The sequence below is a fragment of the Ranitomeya variabilis genome, chromosome 5 (assembly GCF_051348905.1).
Source record: "Ranitomeya variabilis isolate aRanVar5 chromosome 5, aRanVar5.hap1, whole genome shotgun sequence".
In the NCBI taxonomy this organism is placed as follows: Eukaryota; Metazoa; Chordata; class Amphibia; order Anura; family Dendrobatidae; genus Ranitomeya; species Ranitomeya variabilis.
The window spans coordinates 428,543,333-428,562,875 of record NC_135236.1 but is presented as its reverse complement, the minus strand read 5'-3'; the positions used below and the strand labels follow the sequence as shown (position 1 = coordinate 428,562,875).

The following is a 19,543-nucleotide window of genomic DNA, read 5'->3' as shown; positions in this document are numbered from 1 at the left end:
TCTTCAAAAATTTCTTTGAGGTAACTGTGGGGTACATGCTATTTAGTGCATTTATGCAGCAATGTCTGCAGTGTTTTTAGAATTTTTCGTTCACTTTTTTCTTTTTTCACTTTTTCACGTTTTTTGGTTAGTGTGACCTAGTGGTCAATTTGTGTGTGTATGTCTGTGGGTACCTGGGTGTGGGTAGCAAGTAGGACCCTACTAGGGTGAGAAGGGACAGTCGACGGTGAGCGGGGGCGCCATATCGAAATCTAGGGTGCCAACCTCCGCTGGTAGGTAGGTCTAAGATACTTTAGGGCCACCTACAGGGACTGTGTCAGGCATATCTGCTATCTCTTCCCTATTTTTCTAGCTTACCCAACCCAGTTGGCTGATGTTGATTGCATACATTTGAGTCTTCTTTATTGGAATTTTAGACAATTTAATAAAATATCGTTTTAAGGATAGTACGTTTTTTTGGTTTTTCAAAAGCCACGCAGACACAAGAACTGAAATTGAAGGGAACCTGTCCCCCCTCCCCCAGGCGTTTGTACGTTTTTAAGGCCACCTTGTACAGCGGTAATGCTGCATGTGTGCAAGGTGGCTCATAAACGTATTCTCCTCGCACATGTGGAACTGAAAACACGTCTGAAATGTGTCCTCTGTGTGACCATTTAACCGTCCCGGGGGTGTGACTTTCCTTTGTAATGACACGCTGCAACCCCCTTGGTAGCGCTGCCCGTCTTCTGGCATCATTGTTTGGCTGCCTGCGCCTCTGCGGCCGCCCTGACCCACACAACGCCCCTCGGTGTCTTATTTATTGGGACTGCGAGGGTGTGATTGACGGGCATGATCAGTGCATCAGTTCGCCTGTCCCTCATCTCCTTCCGCCTTCTTCAGACTGTGCGGCTTCATGGCCGTGGCATGCGATAAGGGATCAGCTGACGCTGCACAGTCTGAAGCGGGTGTAAGGACCCGAGTGTGAGAGGCGAACATATGTGCTGCGCCAGGCCATGAATCCCAGACCCGCAGTGTTTTAACAATGTTAAGACACTGCGGGGCTGGGATTCATGGTCATCGCGAACCGCACCGGCCGACATTAAATGATGTCAGAAGATGGGCAGCGCTAACAGCGCTAGGCCAGGGGATAACACGACAGCGCAGACTCCTGCACAGCAAATAACAACGCTCAGGAGGCTGCACCCAGCACCAAGGTGGGATTCTTGACATCTGTGCTGCGTCTCATTACAAAGGGAACTCGCGCCTCCAACACAGTTTGACTGTATAAAGGGATAAATGTTATACGTGTTTCATTCAGCGTGTGCAAGGAGAAAAATTAAAAGAGCAACCTTTGACTTGTGCAGCACTACTGCTGCATAAGCTGTGGCTCTTCTACTTTGTAACCCCTGAGGGGGGGGTTAAAGGTTACCTTTGAAATTGGTTCGATTAGGCTTCGGCCTACACTCTGCTCCCCCTGCAGAGCCCGGGCTCCAACACCGCCAGTTGGGGCCCGGTACTGCTAGCTGCACAGAGCCAAACACCAGCCAATGTGTCAGTGGGGTTCAGCACCGCCAGCTGTTCCCCTGCTGTGCAGCCAGCAATGTGTCCTGCAACAGCCACGCCGGCACAACAGACCCAAAGCTGCCGCTAGTGCAGGCTTCGGCCTACACTCTGCTCCCTCTCCTCCTCCTGCTGACCCCGGGCTCCAACACTGCTAGTTGGGGCTCTAGGAAGACAAGCTTGAATAGGTCCCCATCCTGGTTCCAGCACCGTCAGCTGGTTCCGGGCAGAGCCTTTGGCTTAGGTGCCTCCCTCTGGGTATCCGAGTTCCACCAACGTCAGGTGGTCCTTGGTAGTGCTTTCAGGCACGGGTACCTCCTGCTTAGTAACCGGGTTCCAGTAACGTCAGCTGGTCCTCGGTAGTTCCATTGGCTCTTGGACCTTCGGCTACCCATCCGGGTTCCAGCACCGTCAGCTGGTTCTCGGCAGTGTCTTTTGCTCTTGTACCTTCTGCTCCCCATCCTGGTTCCAGTACCGTCAGCTGGTTCCGGGCAGAGCCTTTGGCTTAGGTGCCTCCCTCTGGGTATCCGAGTTCCACCAACGTCAGGTGGTCCTTGGTAGTGCTTTCAGGCACGGGTACCTCCTGCTTAGTAACCGGGTTCCAGTAACGTCAGCTGGTCCTCGGTAGTTCCATTGGCTCTTGGACCTTCGGGTAGCCATCTGAGTTCCAGTTCCATCAGCTGTTTCTCGGCATTTTCTCAGCCTTCTTGTACCTTCTGCTACATTTCCAAGTTCAAGAGACTAAACACGATGACCCGGAAGACCACCCCTAAGATGACGACGACACCAGAGACGACAACCACCGTGATGACGACGACCCTGGAGACGATGACCCTGAAGACCACCCCGATGACGACGACCCCGGAGACGACAACCACCGTGATGACGACGACCCTGGAGACGATGACCCTGAAGACCACCCCGATGACGACGACCCCGGAGACGACGACCCTGGAGACGACGACGACCTGGAAGACCGAGAAGCAGAAGAACAAGAGGCTGCAGAACAAAGAGCAGAAGAACATTAAGCATAAGACTAAATATCAGAGCAAAAGATATTATCTAAGTTATAAGCAGAAGAAGACTAAGCAGTGTATGGGGGTGAGTCCGTTTCTCCTCGTGGTGCCCCTGGATAAAGCCTGATGCTGCAGGCCAAACTGAACGCGGACAAATGTAACTGTTTTGTGACAGGCAGAACGGAAGGTGTAATCTTCAAACTTTTATAGATAACAACTACGGGAATGCCTGTCACAAATAAGAATATGATGAAGAAGTAGAATATGAAGAAGATAATAGTAAAATAAAAAGAATATGAACAATGTAACAAAAAAAATAATAGGTAGAAGATGAAGAAGAAGATGAATAAGGTGAAGAAGTTGATGTCAAAGAAGCTGATGATGAGGATAATGAAGAAGAAAGTGTGGGAGAAGTAAAAAAGAAGGTGAAGGGCGTGGAAGTAGTGAAACATCAATATCTGACAAAATAAAATAAAAAAAAATAACAGTCAAAATCTTTCTAACGCCGAACGTCATAAAAAAAAATACAAATCCTGCTATTCTATTTGATTGGGCTAAACCTCTGTGCCTTTAATGTCTCCGCCACCTCCCCCAATACATCCTACATTATTCTTAGTTGTTTTCCTTCATGTAGAATTAACCTACAAGGAAAGAAAGGGTTTATTTTAATTCCGATATTTTCGTCCCATTGACTTGCATTGGGATCGGGTATCGGTATCGGATTAGATCCGATACTTTGACGGTATCGGCCGATACTTTCCGATACCGATACTTTCCGATATCGGAAGGTATCGCTCAACACTAATCGCTGTTAATATGTTCAATGAACTCCTCTTGTGCTGTGTCAGGAACATCTCCAACTTTGACTGTGAATGGGCTACAGGCAAGTGCAAATGTTGTGTCAGTGTGATTTGGAAAGTACAATGAAATTTCATCTGCAATCCTGGGCAAGCGTTCTTTCGCAGAAATTATCATCATAATCCTTTTGTCTGGTTCAATGTCATGTTCATCTAAGAAAGTAGGTAAGATAGGCAACATGAAAATTTTTTTTTTTCCAATTATTTTTGACAAAGCTGAAATTTCATTTGGAATGATCGGATCTTTTCAGACAAATGGAGGCATGTTGCATTTGGTCCTTGCAGTGATAAATTTAACTCATTCAAGATGGCAAAGATGTCAATCAAGTAAGCTATTTTCTGCATTTCACTTTTAGCGTTGAAAAGTGCGTTGAAATGCGGTGTTGCTTTCTGATTAATAAACATTTTGTGTTCATCGCAAAGCTCAAAAATACATTTTAAAACTTTTCCCTTGGACAACCATCTAATTTCAGTGTGAAATAGTAGAGCATTTTTCAGCGCATCCAACTCGATGCACAGTTGTGAAAAAAGTTGAACGTTTAAGGAGATCACCTTTACAAAATTGACAGAACTTATGATGCTTTTCATTACTTCTTGCAACTCTTGTGGAAGCGTCTTTGTTGATGAATCATAGAGTGAGTTCCGATGATTTTTGGTGACTTATTCAGTACCAGATGTTGAAATCCAGATGAACATCCTAGCATAGTTGGATCACTATCTGTGCAAGTACCACAATACCATTTCCCAAAAGATCTTATGCTCTTTCAGAAATGAACCAACAGTGTCAAATACATCATTTGCAGTAGTCGTTTCAAGATGTTTACAAATAAAAAAACTCATCTTTAAAGTCGCCATCATTAAAATACATCACGTAAACCAGTAACTGTGAACAGTTTGCAACATTTATAGATTTATCAAGCTGGATACTAAATATTGGAAGAAGAGCAGATTTAATTTTCTGGATTACCTGGTCAAGAATATCAGCAGGTATGTAATCTATTCTTCGGCAGACAGTGTTGTTAGATAAGGAAATATATATACTAAGAGAAAAAGGTAGGCCTTATAAACGGGAGTCACCACTAGTATAAATAAATAAATACAGCTTTATTAAACATATATGCAGGAAACAAAACACACTAAAAACATTTAAAACAACAGAGGGATAAACAATACCCCCATGTTAACACAAAGCCTATAATAAGGCAAAGAACTGCACCTCCCACTGCAGGGTATAATTCACATGTCAGTAGTACAATAATACCTGAATGGCACAAATATATAATTGCAACCTGGCCAGTCTCAAAAGATAATCATATTAAGCACCATGAATAAACAATACCATCAATGCCACAAGATGTGAATTATACCCTGCAGTGGGAGGTGCGGTTCTTTGCCTTATTATAGGCTTTGTGTTAACATGGGGGTATTGTTTATCCCTCTGTTGTTTTAAATGTTTTTAGTGTGTTTTGTTTCCTGCATATATGTTTAATAAAGCTGTATTTATTTATTTATACTAGTGGTGACTCCCGTTTATAAGGCCTACCTTTTTCTCTTAGTATATATATGGCTTTTTTCAGGCCTTGGTCCCAGTGACCGTGGTGCCCCCATTTGTTTATGTTAGATAAGGAAATTGCATTCAATTTCGTAACAAATTAATCTCCGATCATAACTCAAACAATGTCTTGGCCGCTGACAACAGTAAATCCTCAGCAATGGTGTGAGGCTTCATAGCTCTGGTGATTCTGAGTGCCGCCAAATAAGAAGCTTCAATGGCTGCTACAATTTGTTTGTGGTACTTGCCACCAGTGTCAAATCCAGCTTTTTTGAGTCCATCAGCTTTGCTTCTGAAATAGTTGGTTTCCTTGCCAGCAAAGCAAGGATACTGGCAATCAAAATGGCTTTTCAGTTTGTTCAGCCTCATAGATTCGGCTGATAGAACTTCACAACAAATAACACATTGAAATTTCTCAATTCCTGTTGTATTTATAGAGGTAAAACCATACTGTAAAAGTCCTCACTATATTTTCTTTTCTTAACGTTCTTCTCTACAAGTTCCATTGTCATGGGATGGTATGCTAATAAAAATAATATATAACAATTTCTTTAATAATACAAAAGATAATACTTGGCATTGTTCAGTCAATACAGTCCTTTAAAGTTTCCCATATTTTACCATTCTCGCTGTTGTTTTTTTACATACCTGTTACTATCACAAGGGGGCAGTATTCACATCAACCACAGCTGAATATAAAAAGACCGATCAACATCCAGATTGTTGCCATGGCAGAGATATTTTTTCAGCAGTAGTTGATGATTTTACAGTACATGAATTTACATTTACCTGGAAATTATAATTCATGAAGTGTTGTTTTACCTCCAATACTGCTGCTTTCAACACAGCAGCTGCTCTCTACACATGTGTTGCTGGTCCACATATGTACATTATGGTGCTAACCCTGTCACAAACACCTGTATTTGTATGGGGTGCATATGATGGGGTTGGCATGGTGAGGTCATCACGCCGGGTACTCGTATGTGCACTTATCTGCATGTGGGTGGACCCACCAAGAGAAAGATAGAGGAGTGGTGTCTCGGTTCCTAAGACCATTGGAAATATGTGTTTTCCCATGGTCTAGACGATCCATGTGAAAGGGTCATTCGACCCCCAAAGGGGTCACGACCCACGGATTGAGAACTGCTGTGCTTGATGGACCCTTGTAAACAGCTATTTTCACTTGGGAACAGGTATATCCTTTGTTGATAGTGAGCATGTATAAGTAGTGGAGAACAAGCCCCAAGTACTAATTTAGTGTCCCAACAGTTGATTTGCATAAAATCTGATATTTCATGGTGCTGGTGGGTTATTGGTGCTAGTGCGTAAATGCTGGGGGAAAAACATTTCTTTGCAGGCACTGAGTAACATATTAACATAATATTAGTACTATAAGTAAAGATGAGCAGACCAATCAGCAGAGGATAAACTTTGAGTCAAATTTCCTGAAATTCTTGCGAGACTGCTACGTCATCATCTCACAAGACTGCAATGCACTCTTGGGACCGGAGTGTCGCGAGGAGCATCGGTAAACGCCTGGGCTGGATCCGGGTGCCAACGGAGGGTGAGTATGTAACTATTTTTTATTTTAATTCTTTTTTAAACAGGGATATGGTGCCAACATTGCTATATACTATGTGGGCTGTGCTATATACTACGTGGCTGTGGTATATATTACGTGACTGGGCAATATACTACATCACTGTGCTCTATACTACGTGGCCTGTGTTATATACTGCATGGGCAGTGTTATATACTATGTCTTTGTGCTTTATACTACGTGGCTGTGCAATATACTACGTGGCTGGGCAATATACTACATGGCTGGGCAATATACTACGTGGTTGTGCAATATATTACGTGGCTGGGCAATATACTACGTGTCTGTGCTATATACTACGTGTCTGCTATGTACTACGTGTCTGGGCAATATATTACGTGGCTGGGCAATATACTACGTGTCTGTGCTATATACTACGTGTCTGCTATATACTACGTGTCTGGGCAATATACTACGTGGCTCGGCAATATACTACGTGGCTGTGCTATTTACTACGTGGACTGTGCTATATACTACGTGGCTGGGCAATATACTACGTGGCTGCTATATACTACATGGCTGTGTTATATACTATGTGGCTGTGCTATATACTACGTGGGCTGTGTTATATACTACGTGGGCTGTGTTATACGCTACTTGGCTGTGCTATATTTCTCTGCTGAATCTGTGCATCATGAATCGTGGTATGTGTTAAAGAGGTGGGCCCACTGAGACTCTTTCACCCGGGGCCCTCAAAAACCTGGAGCCAGCCCTGAATACACTAAAGAAAGTTAATCACAAATGTAAAGGAAAAGGAGATATCAAATAAGTGATAGTGTTGTATTCTCAATAAAATTAGATATATATAAGATAAAGCAAGAAGATGTAAAGTAATTTCTTTAAATTAATAGTGAAATAAATAGTGAAATAAATATGCAAATAACTAATTTCACTGCCTATATCAATTAGATGATATACCATAAAGAGAACAACTCATGAATAAGGACTCCAGGACTCCATTAGTGGGGTATTTTCTTTTGAGGGGGAGGAGATAGATATTTTTAACTAGTAAGAGACAATCCCAAAGAACTACAGAAAAAAATTCTATTTTAACTAAACAGCTTCTGCATAGGTAGTGGCATTTTAAAACTCTAATCTTGCTTTATCCCTTCAATAATTACAGTAGAAATTAAAAGTTCTATCTCCTAAAGCCATGACTAATAGTAAATGTCCACACAAAGGCTGAGCAAAATGCCTAAACTGCATTGTGTGAGAAGAAAAAAATGACTGAAAGGTATTTGGTAATCTTCCAAGTTGTATATAAATCTAACCCAGAGACATTTTATGAAATCTGTGAAAGCCAGGGCTTATTTAAGATTTGCTTGAACTTATGTTCAATCATCTTGAATAAGCCCCTTAGAGCAAACTTCCATAGCGCATTCAATAGTTTTTTCCTTGAACGCTATTATGCCAGTAATACAAGGGATTACACTTTTTTTTTTTACAAAAATGCAGTTATCTTAAATATATTCATTCTTTTCTTGCGTGTCTATTTTTCTTTGGAAAATATGTCATATGAACCTTTCTAACACCGAAAATACCTGGAAATAATGGTGACTTTTTTTCTTTATGTTAAACCTTTCCAAGTTCAAAACACCCTAAGAACACAACTTGTAACAATTCTACTTAAGTCAAGATGAATGTCCCCTTCCAGATTCCAATCACATCTGTCCTTAGTTATAGTGATTTTCAACATAAAACCCTTTCTGTGATGTCTATGCACATATCATTTTTAAGACCTAGAAATAAAGATTTGGAAAACTGCCAGTCACTTGAATTGTGGGTATATCACTTCTAAGAATATCTTTTATAGCTATCACCATTCGCCTGTCTCTCAGATCTACTATCTTTCTCTAGTGTTTCCACACGCTCTTTTAGTAATAAAAAATAGATTACTGTGTATTGTCTATTTTTCATGTATTTGATTTTCCAAAATACAACCTGAAGTATGCAGAAAGAAATGTAATGTGCTCATGTCTCTGACAAAACATAAACAAACAAACAAATAAGAACATATTGCCAGCTCCCATTCTTTACTAAGTTCAAATCTCTAGACGTTCAATAAACTGTGTGCCTAAGGACAAAACTTTTGCAATCTTGAAAACTTTATTATTATCATATTTTTTTATATATACTTTTTACATCCTTTTTTTCAATTTTAGTATAAACCATATATAATGTTAATTATAAGAACATACTGTCATTCAATTTTATGTTATAAATTTGCAAAGAAGCCATTTCAGAGGGAAAAAAATAACATCCACACTGATTATATCAGTTTATTGTGAAGCTTTGCTAGATATATTGATGTTTCATGAACAGGGATGAATTATGCATTACCAGCTTTTGTTTGTGATGAATTAGGATTGTATTTTCACTGTCTTCAGATAAGACTATTTAAAATTAAGTTTTCCACCCTTGAAAAATTATGAAAAATTGCTGTTACCTTGAGGAAAGAGCTCTCTGGTTTTAGAAAAAATAGTTGTTTTTTTTTAAATTTCCATATATTGCACCACTCTTGTCCGTGGGTGATGTATAACAATGTGGCCTATTTAAATGACTGAGCTACAATAAAAAAGCTGAGCTACAATAAAAGGCACAGCTCATAGTAATGAATATCTCTACAGTGTGTCCGTAAAGTCATGGTGCACTTTTGACCAGTCACTGGAAAGCAACGAAAGATGATAGAAATGTGAAATCTGCTCCAAATAAAAGAAAAACTCTCCCAGATTCATACCTATCAGTATGATGTGAGCTCCATTTGTTGCCCTACACGCATCCAAACGATAGCATAAACTCGTGGTTTCATGATGTCACAGACCTGGCAGTGTATTAATCAGAGTTCAGTTTATCAGGGGTTAATCTGATTGGGAGCTCAGCAACAGCTTAAATGAGTTTGTGTTGTTTGATTGGTTCTTGTTATCTCTCTTCATGAACAGGTCTGATATGATTGAGCCAGAGAAAGGGCGCCAAAATGTAAACTATAAAAGTGCGCCATGACTTTACGGACACACTGTATTTCTGGAAAAAAAAACACTTTTCTTCTATCCTTAGTTAATCCCCTTCAGGTGACCATACACGTTGCAATACTTTAACTTGAATGTTTAATTGGACATAAGATATCCATTTGTCTTCCCCATAATTCACAATATGTTGATTTTCAGACAATTGATGCATGACTCACAACTATTATTGCCAATTACCTGTTGGTTTTCATTAAAAAAATATAATATTTTGTATATATGACTTACGTTTTTGCAGAGGATGCCTACAAACACAAATGCTGGATACGTAAAGAGTGTTTTCTAAACATGGTGATAGGCATGGTGGAATTTTGTAAATGTGCATTTTTGTAAATGTGTATTTGACTTATTAATTGCATTCCTGTAATACTGCTGGTAGCCTAAATCGATTTATCAGATAGTATTCAAAGTAATACAGGGGTAAATGGTAATATCCAATGTTTTTGCTCATTGAGGATGTTAAAACAAATCTGTCACCATGCTTTTGTCACCCAGTCTGAGAGCAGAACAATGTAGAGACAGAGGCCAGTGATGTGTTACTTACTGGGCTGCTTGCTCTAGTTTTGATAAAATCACTGTTTTATCAGCAGGGGATTATCAATACAGGACTAGTAAACTAACTGCCATGTAGTTCTCCATAATCACAAGCTAAATATTAGTGATACACCTCCTGTTATTGGCAAGTTGACTATGAACAATGTGCACAGAATGGAATCAGAGTTTCTGCTCCTACATAATGCTGCCACCAGACACCAGCAACCTTCTGGTAGATTTCTTTTAATGTTTTTGGGTTTGTTTGGCTCTTTTATTTCTATTTTCATTGCCAATTTAAGATTGTGAAAGGATTAATGGAATTGATCATTTAGAAGAGTTTTCATGGTTTAAACAGTCAGAAAATGATATAATATTTAGTATAATAATCCCTTAACAATTTGCTAGAAGAAACTCTAAGGTGTCATATATTTACTGTGCAATGACACAAGAAATGTAGGATTATTTACCAGCCATTTAAATGAATGGCAATCAATGTAATACTTGAAAGTTCATATTGACCAGAGTAGGAATATACATCAGCATTCAGTGAGCATACAATGGACTCCAGGAAGATATAATTTACAGCGTAGACTTACATTGCTTGCAATGACCCATTGCATTACCCATAAAGTAATTTTAACCTCACGACCAGGTGCCCTTTTACAAAGACCAGATATGGTCTAAAATGGTAAATCTGTCTCTGAGCCAAGTCCGGAGATCATGGTTCTCTGTATAAACAGTTCAAACCAATTTCCTAGAAATAATTCTCTAAAAGAACTTTCAAACACAATGGGATTAAACCATTTTTCCTAAATTGTGGTATTTACATTGATTCTTGGAATTCAGTTTTCAGCTACATCATAACGGGAACACATGGCTTTATTGTATGACAGACCACGTACAAAATCAAGCTTTACATAGTTGTACTCAAATGAAAGGTACACTTTAAATGAATATTACTTTGTATAATAAATTGTATTCTTGCCAATATTATTCCCTAAAGTTTCCCGGATATCCATGAGCAAACATTTCTCTTTACATAGGTCACTACAGGCGAAATAACACACAAACAATAATCGACACAAAAGTAGAGAGCTCTGATCCCTTTTATCTATGCACTGGCTAATAAAAAAAACATTTTTGATGTTCACTGTTAAACAGCATAAATTAAGCATTCCTTGCTCTGTTGGAAGCTAATAAACATTGCTAAATGCAAGGACCAAAGTTATTTTCCTTCCTTTTTATGGATACACCTGGTATAACAGATGTGCTCCTTAAAAACATGGATCACGTTCAGCAAAGCAGTCACTTTATTGTCCTTTGAAGAAACATATTTATTTAAGAAGCCTAGTCTAGGTTTCAGGTTAGTATCAGTGAATGTCTTAATGCTACTTTTATATATAAATGTGTGAAGTTAAATTTAAGAAAGTTATCATACTTATTTATACTTTTTTTATGTGCAAAAATAACAGTCAACGGGATGAATATGTTATGTAACAATGTTAACAAGAATACCGAATTTTTGGTGGAAGAAAGAAGTCACATTAGCATGTAAAAAAAATGTAAGCTTACTGATGCTTTAAGATCTGCGTGTACGTTATTGTTACCAAATACAAGGAGTGATTGGAGTATAGACATAAGATGAGAGCATAAAAGTTTCCCTATAATCTTTGCCAACTATAAATCTCTAAGACCCATAGAGCAGCTTCTAAGATTCCACGAAGGACATGAACTGTGTCCACATGAATTCATTTATGCACATAGTGCTATGTAAATATATAGTTTTAATTAAAGTGTGTTTGTTTATGTTCGCATAGTGATAATATTTTCCCAGTTTTAACAGTGTGCTTACAGATAAGATAATTATATATGACAGGGTTTATGGTTACAATAATTATGTTTGACAAGGGAAGCTTTATCTCACCCTTCCGATATGCCTTGGAGGATGAAGGTCAAATAAGTAAGCAGCTATCTGAGAAAAGTAGAGAAGATTAGACAAACCTGACTTTGATTACTATTGGTTTTCATTCAGAATCCTAGAAAAGATAACAGATTGATGATTGCAAATAAACAATACTATTCATTATATCACTAAATTGCATCAAAAATATAATTGTGTGGAAATCTGTCTGAAATATAGCTTTTTTTATTTTTCTTCCAGAAGGTATTTCTGACCTCAAAAGATATACACTATATGTACAAAAGTATTTGAGACACATGCAGAAGCTTTTATGACATCTCATTCTTAATCCAGTGGCATTAATTTGGAGTTGGTCCCCCGCTGCTGATGTAACAGCTTTCATTCTTCTGGGAAGGGTTTCTACAACATTTTGGAGTGTCTGTTGGAATTTTTGTCCATTCATTGTGAAGTTAGGCACTGATGTTGGATGAGAGAGTCTGGCTTGCAATCTCCATCTTCAATCTATATATTTTTTTCATTTCAAAGGTGGTGTCAGATAGACTAGAGGTCAGGACTATGTAAGGAACATTCAAGTTCTGTAACTGTAGACTCACCCAAACATGTCTTTATGGACCTTGCTTTGCGGAGCACATTCATGCTGGGACAGCAAAGGGCCATCCACAAACTGTTCTCACTAAGCTGAAAGTTGACAATTGTCCAAAATGTTTTGGTATATTGAATCATTAGGTTTTACCTTCAATAGAACTAAATGGATTAGCCAACCACTAAAAAACAATCCCATGGCATTTTCCCTACTCTACCAATCTTTCTAGTTGGCACATTGCACTTAGGCAGGTAAATATCTTCTGACAAATCTTGAATTGTCCATCAGTCTGCAGATGGCTACGCATCAGTCATCACACCAAAGAGCACATTAGAATTGCTTCACAGTCGAGTGGTGACATTCTTAACAACCCTTCATATAAATCTTGGCACTGTACTTGGTGATGTAAGGCTTGTATACTGATGCTTTGCCAAGTAAACTCATGCCATGAAGCTCCTGGTGCACTGGTGTTGTGCTGATATTAAATCCAGAGGAGGCTTGGAAATCTGCAGTTATTAAGACAGCAGAGTGCTGGTGACTTTTATGCATTGTGCCATTCAGTTTATGTAGTCTGCTACTTTGTGGCTGAGATGTTGAAGTTCCTAAATGCTTTCTACTTTTCAATAATCCCACTCACTTTGGAACATGGAATATTAAATAGGACACATTTCTTGAATTGATTTATAACCAATGACATCCTAGTATTTATCTATATATATAGTGTACCTGTATATACATAAATGGCAATATTATTAAGGCATTACTCCGATATTTCAAATACCCGTGTATATTAGCTAAGTAAAATGTACACTATCAATGTTTTAAGTTGCATCATACAGAACATGTGATCTATTTGGAAACTGGCACCTTGCTTCTCCCTTTTTTCTATATTCCAATATTAAATGGGTGATCCAGTCAAGTAGGCCTGAGAAGCTCCAGATTTCATTTGCAGATTACATTGGCCAGCAATGCCACAACATCTCAATTGGATTAAAGTCAGGACTTTGATGAGGCCTCTCCAAAATCTTAATTTTATTTTTCTTAAGCCATTCAGAGGTGGACTTACTGGTGTGTTTTGGATCATTGTCCAGCTGCATAACCCAAGTGTGCTTCAGCTTGAGATCAAGAGCAGTTGGCTGGACATTCCCCTTCAGGACAGCAGAATTCATGGTTCCATTTACCACAGCAAGTCTTCCAGGTCCTGAAGCAGAAAAACAGCCCAGACCATCACACAACCACCACCATATTTTACTGTTGGTGTGATGTTCCTTTTCTGCAGTGCTATGTTACTTCAAAACCAGATGTAATGCGACATACACCTGCCAAAAAGTTGAACTTTTGTCTCATCAGTCCACGGAGTATTCTTCCAAAAGCCGTGTGAATCATCAAGATGCTTTCTGGCAAAACTGAGATGAGCCCTTATGATTTTATTGCTCAACAGAGGTTTTCTTCTTGGAACTCTGCCAGGCATGCCATTTTTTCCCAGTGCTTCTTATGATGTAGTCATGAACACTGACCTTACCTGAAGGAAATGAGGCCTGCAGTTCTTTGGATGTTGTTGGATCAGTCATTGCTGAGCTTTTTGTGGTCATTTTAGTCAGCTGATCACTTTTGGGAAGGTTCACCACTGTTCCATATTTTCTCCACTTGCGGATAATGGTTCTGACTGTGGTTCACTAGAGTCAGAAAGCTTAAAAAATGGCCTTATTACCTTTTTGAGACTGATAGATCTCAGTTACGCTCTCATTTGTTCCAGAATTTATTTGGATCGCAGCATGATGCCTAGCTTTTAAGGAGCTTTTGGTCTCCTTCACTTTGTCAGGCTGGTCTTATTTAAGTGATTTCTTGATTGAGAATAAGTGTGTCACTAACCAGGCTTGCATGTGGCTAGGGAATTTGAACTCAGCTGCCCAAAGTTGTGATAATCAACAGTTAATTTATGTTTTAAGGGAGGGGCAAACACTTTTTCACAGGTTTGGATTTCTTTTTCCCTTAATAATAAAGACCTTCATTTAAAAACTGAATTTTGTGTTTGTGTTATCTTTGTCTAATATTTAAATTTGTTTGGTGATCTGAAACATTTAAGTGTGACAAGCATACAAAGGAATAGGAAATCAGAAAGGGGTCAAGCACTTTTTCACACAACTGTATGTGGTCTCCGATTTATCTTCTCCTCCCTTTCCTTGCTTCAGTCACTTTTTTTGTTAGCAAAACCAAGACTTAATGTACTCACCCATAGCGATAGGACTTCTCTATTTCTGATTTCTGAGTTCTGACATCCTATTTCTATTCTAAATCACCCTAAAATGAATGTTGCATTCCCTCCTTCAGACTATGATAGTCACTCTTGATTTGCTGCTCTATATAACATGCAATGTTATAGCTACAAGATATTATGCAGAAGACGGCATATCTGTGTGCCTGAGGTCAAGTGAGTCTTATGTGGCTGAGGCAATCTTCTGTAATATGGTGGCTGATCATTCTTTGTTGATTTGCGCAAATCGAATCATAAATTGTTCAAATTTGCCGATATCGGCCAAGTATATAGAAAACTACTCACATTCGATTCACATCAATCCTAAACTAAATTGTGAATCCTATTGGGAACAGGTAAAATATCTTTTAGTCATCTCTGTACAGTACTTTGGAACTTATTATACCCAACAGGAAGTAAACAGTCCCTGACAATTAAGTTAATTATAAGAGGGGTTATGAACCTTTTTTTTATTTATTTTTTTATAGAATTATCCAGATTCACAATCTCACCCAACCACACCTTTCACTTATGAAATATGAAATCTTTGTAACAAAAGAGCTACAGAATGTATTAATAATGATTCTAATGCTCTCTGTGGTTGTAGAATAATCTATTGGTCCAATTTTAATTATTTAAATGTGTAAGAACTGAACTATTATTGCACAATCTTTCAATTAAGACAGCTGCTGTTCTCTCACTTGTTAAAATGACATTGCACCTCTTTCGCTTACCACGAGACGCATTCATTTTGCTTTGAATTGCTGAACACAATGTCTCTTTTATATTAATAATCCATTCCTTGACAAAAGAAAATTACCTCATTCAATGTAGCGCTATACCTCCTTTTTAACATTTGAATTTTTGATGTATAGTACTTCTTTTATATTGTAGACCACTGCCGTAATGACCATCTCAAAACTTTCAGTTTAACCTTCTGCTACATTCCTGTACTTTTTGACCACAGGAAATGTCCTTTTCCACTGTTAAAGACATGAGCAGCAAAGAGATGGCATGATTAAAGCCTTTACACTGACTAAGAAACTTTTCTTTTGCAGGATATAATGAAGCAACTCAGACTTAGGTATAGTATTTGGACATTTTTCTTGACATTGCTTGACATTTTACAGACAATACAGGTGGGTATTTTCTTATTTAAAGGAACCTGTCACCAGAAAAAAAGCACTATTTACCTGAAAATATGAAGTTAATAGCATTATTACCCTGCCCAGCACCTGCACTTACCCAAATACTGCAAGAAGAAAGTTAACTTTATCCCCCCTGTTTTCCTGTTTCACTCATGGGGCGGCAACGGAGCAGGTTCAGTCATGGCTCTGAGTAACCGGCTGTTACTGCACCCCGGGCCCTGACTGACACTGGTTCTGCATTGTGAATGGCTGTCAGTCAAGGCCAGGGGCGTAGTTACAGTCGCTACTCTGTATACTCAGAGCGGTGCCTGCACCCATGCCAGCACCGCCCCATGACTGAAACGGAATGCTACCAGGGGGAATAAAGTTTATTTTTTCCCCACAGCATTCAACTAAGTGCAGGCGCCATGCATGTTGATAATAATAACTAGATGGGTATTTCCTGAAGGAACTACAGATAGTGCTTTGGAATGGTGCCCGGGCTGCCCCTGCAAGACTTTCACACTTGGGTGCCCCTCAGGCGCTGGTTTGGTAGTTGTAGCCCCTCAGGGTTGAGGCCACTCTGGGTCCGATTTGGGGGGCGGGGTCACTCTGGGTCCGATTTGGGGGGCGGGGTCACTCTGGTTCCGATTTGGGGGGCGGCGCCACTCTGGGTCCGATTTGGTGGGCGGCGCCACTCTGGGTCCGATTTGGCGGGCGGCGCCACTCTGGGTCCGATTTGGCGGGCGGCGCCACTCTGGTGGGCGGCGCCACTCCGGGTCCGATTTGGCGGGCGGCGCCACTCCGGGTCCGATTTGGCGGGCGGCGCCACTCCGGGTCCGATTTGGTGGGCGGTGCCACTCCAGGTCCGATTTGGGGGGCGGCGCCACTCCGGGTCCGATTTGGCGGGCGGCGCCACTCCGGGTCCGATTTGGCGGGCAGCGCCACTCTGGGTCTGATTTGGCGGGCGGCGCCACTCTGGGTCCGATTTGGCGGGCGGCGCCACTCTGGGTCCGATTTGGCGGGCGGCGCCACACTGGGTCCGATTTGGCGGGCGGCGCCACACTGGGTCCGATTTGGCGTTCGGCGCCACTCTGGGTCCGATTTGGCGGGCGGCGCCACTCTGGGTCCGATTTGGCGGGCGGCGCCACTCTGGGTCCGATTTGGTGAGCGGGGCAATAATTATAATAAGACTACAGATAGTGCTTTGAAATTGTGCTGTGCTATCACTTTAAGAGCGGATATTATCTGGCAAAACTGTGCTGGTGTGGTCATGTACAGTTCGCAGGCGTTGGCATAGTAACTGGGCCTGACTGCGCATATCAATGAGCTAATCAGCCAGGTGGCAGGTACATTTCAAATTGCCTCAGAAACCCGGCCATTATAACCTATGGGAAAATTTCCCTATTGAAATGCATTACAATGAGGGGAAAAAACATTTTCAAACGCAAATTGCGCCAAAACTACAAATCCGATCGACGCGAAAAATACTTAGCACACCTCTTGGGGACGCTGGCTTCGAAATGACACCTCACTGGAGTCTGTGAGTGAAGCGGTTCGGGCCGCATTACGTGCGGACTGAATAATAATAAGAAGAATAAGAAGAAGTTTACCACGATGGAATAACAGTACAGGTCCTTCTCAAAAAATTAGCATATAGTGTTAAATTTCATTATTTACCATAATGTAATGATTACAATTAAACTTTCATATATTATAGATTCATTATCCACCAACTGAAATTTGTCAGGTCTTTTATTGTTTTAATACTGATGATTTTGGCATACAACTCCTGATAACTAGTGTTGAGCGATACCGTCCGATACTTGAAAGTATCGGTATCGGAAAGTATCGGCCGATACCGGCAAAGTATCGGATCCAATCCGATACCGATACCCGATACCAATACAAGTCAATGGGACTCATGTATCGGACGGTATTCCTGATGGTTCCCAGGGTCTGAAGGAGAGGAAACTCTCCTTCAGGCCCTGGGAACCATATAAATGTGTAAAAGAAAGAATTAAAATAAAAAATATCGCTATACTCACCTGTCCGACGCAGCCGGGACTTCAGCGAGGGAACCGGCAGCGTTGTTTGTTTAAAATTCGCGCTATTACTTGGTTACGTGAATTCCCGGCTTGTGATTGGTCAGGTCGGCCATGTTGCCGGGACGCGGACCAATCACAGCAAGCCGTGACAAAATTACGTCACGGCTTGCTGTGATTGGTCCGCGTCCCGGCAATATGGCCGCCCTGACCAATCACAAGCCGTGACGTCACGGGAGGCTGGACACGCGCTCATTTTAAAATGGGCGCGTGTCCAGCCTCCCGTGACGTCACGGCTTGTGATTGGTTGCGCCGCGGTCAACCAATCACAAGCCGGGAGGCTGGACGCGCTCATTTTAAAATGGGCGCGTGTCCAGCCTCCCGTGACGTCACGGCTTGTGATTGGTTGCGCCGCGGTCAACCAATCACAAGCCGGGAGGCTGGACGCGCTCATTTTAAAATGGGCGCGTGTCCAGCCTCCCGTGACGTCACGGCTTGTGATTGGTTGCGCCGCGGTCAACCAATCACAAGCCGGGAGGCTGGACGCGCTCATTTTAAAATGGGCGCGTGTCCAGCCTCCCGTGACATCACGGCTTGTGATTGGTCAGGGCGGCCATATTGCCGGGACGCGGACCAATCACAGCAAGCCGTGACGTAATTTCGTCACGGCTTGCTGTGATTGGTCCGCGTCCCGGCAACGTGGCCGACCTGACCAATCACAAGCCGGGAATTCACGTAACCAAGTAATAGCGCGAATTTTAAACAAACAACGCTGCCGGTTCCCTCGCTGAAGTCCCGGCTGCGTCGGACAGGTGAGTATAGCGATATTTTTTATTTTAATTCTCTCTTTTACACATTTTAACATTAATGTTGTTGCGATACCCGATACCCGATACCACAAGAGTATCGGAATCCCGGTATCGGAATTCCGATACAGCAAGTATCGGCCGATACCCGATACTTGCAGCATCGGAATGCTCAACACTACTGATAACCCAAAAAACCTGTCTCAATAAATTAGCATATCAAGAAAAGGTTCTCTAAACGACCTATTACCCTAATCTTCTGAATCAACTAATTAACTCTAAACACATGCAAAAGATACCTGAGGCTTTTAAAAACTCCCTGCCTGGTTCATTACTCAAAACCCCCATCATGGGTAAGACTAGCGACCTGACAGATGTCAAGAAGGCCATCATTGACACCCTCAAGCAAGAGGGTAAGACCCAGAAAGAAATTTCTCAACAAATAGGCTGTTCCCAGAGTGCTGTATCAAGGCACCTCAATGGTAAGTCTGTTGGAAGGAAACAATGTGGCAGAAAACGCTGTACAACGAGAAGAGTTGACCGGACCCTGAGGAAGATTGTGGACTGAGTCTGGTGTGGAAACATCCAGAGCCACCGTGCACAGGCGTGTGCAGGAAATGGGCTACAGGTGCCGCATTCCCCAGGTAAAGCCACTTTTGAACCATAAACAGCGGCAGAAGCACCTG

At 41.1% G+C, this 19,543-nt stretch overlaps 1 pseudogene; it reads right to left on the bottom strand.

Annotated features, from left to right (window-relative positions):
* The window catches only part of LOC143775043 (protein FAM200C-like), a 44,808-nt pseudogene extending 30,591 nt beyond the window's left edge, over positions 1 to 14,217 (bottom strand).
* Between the last annotated feature and the right edge of the window lie 5,326 nt (positions 14,218 to 19,543).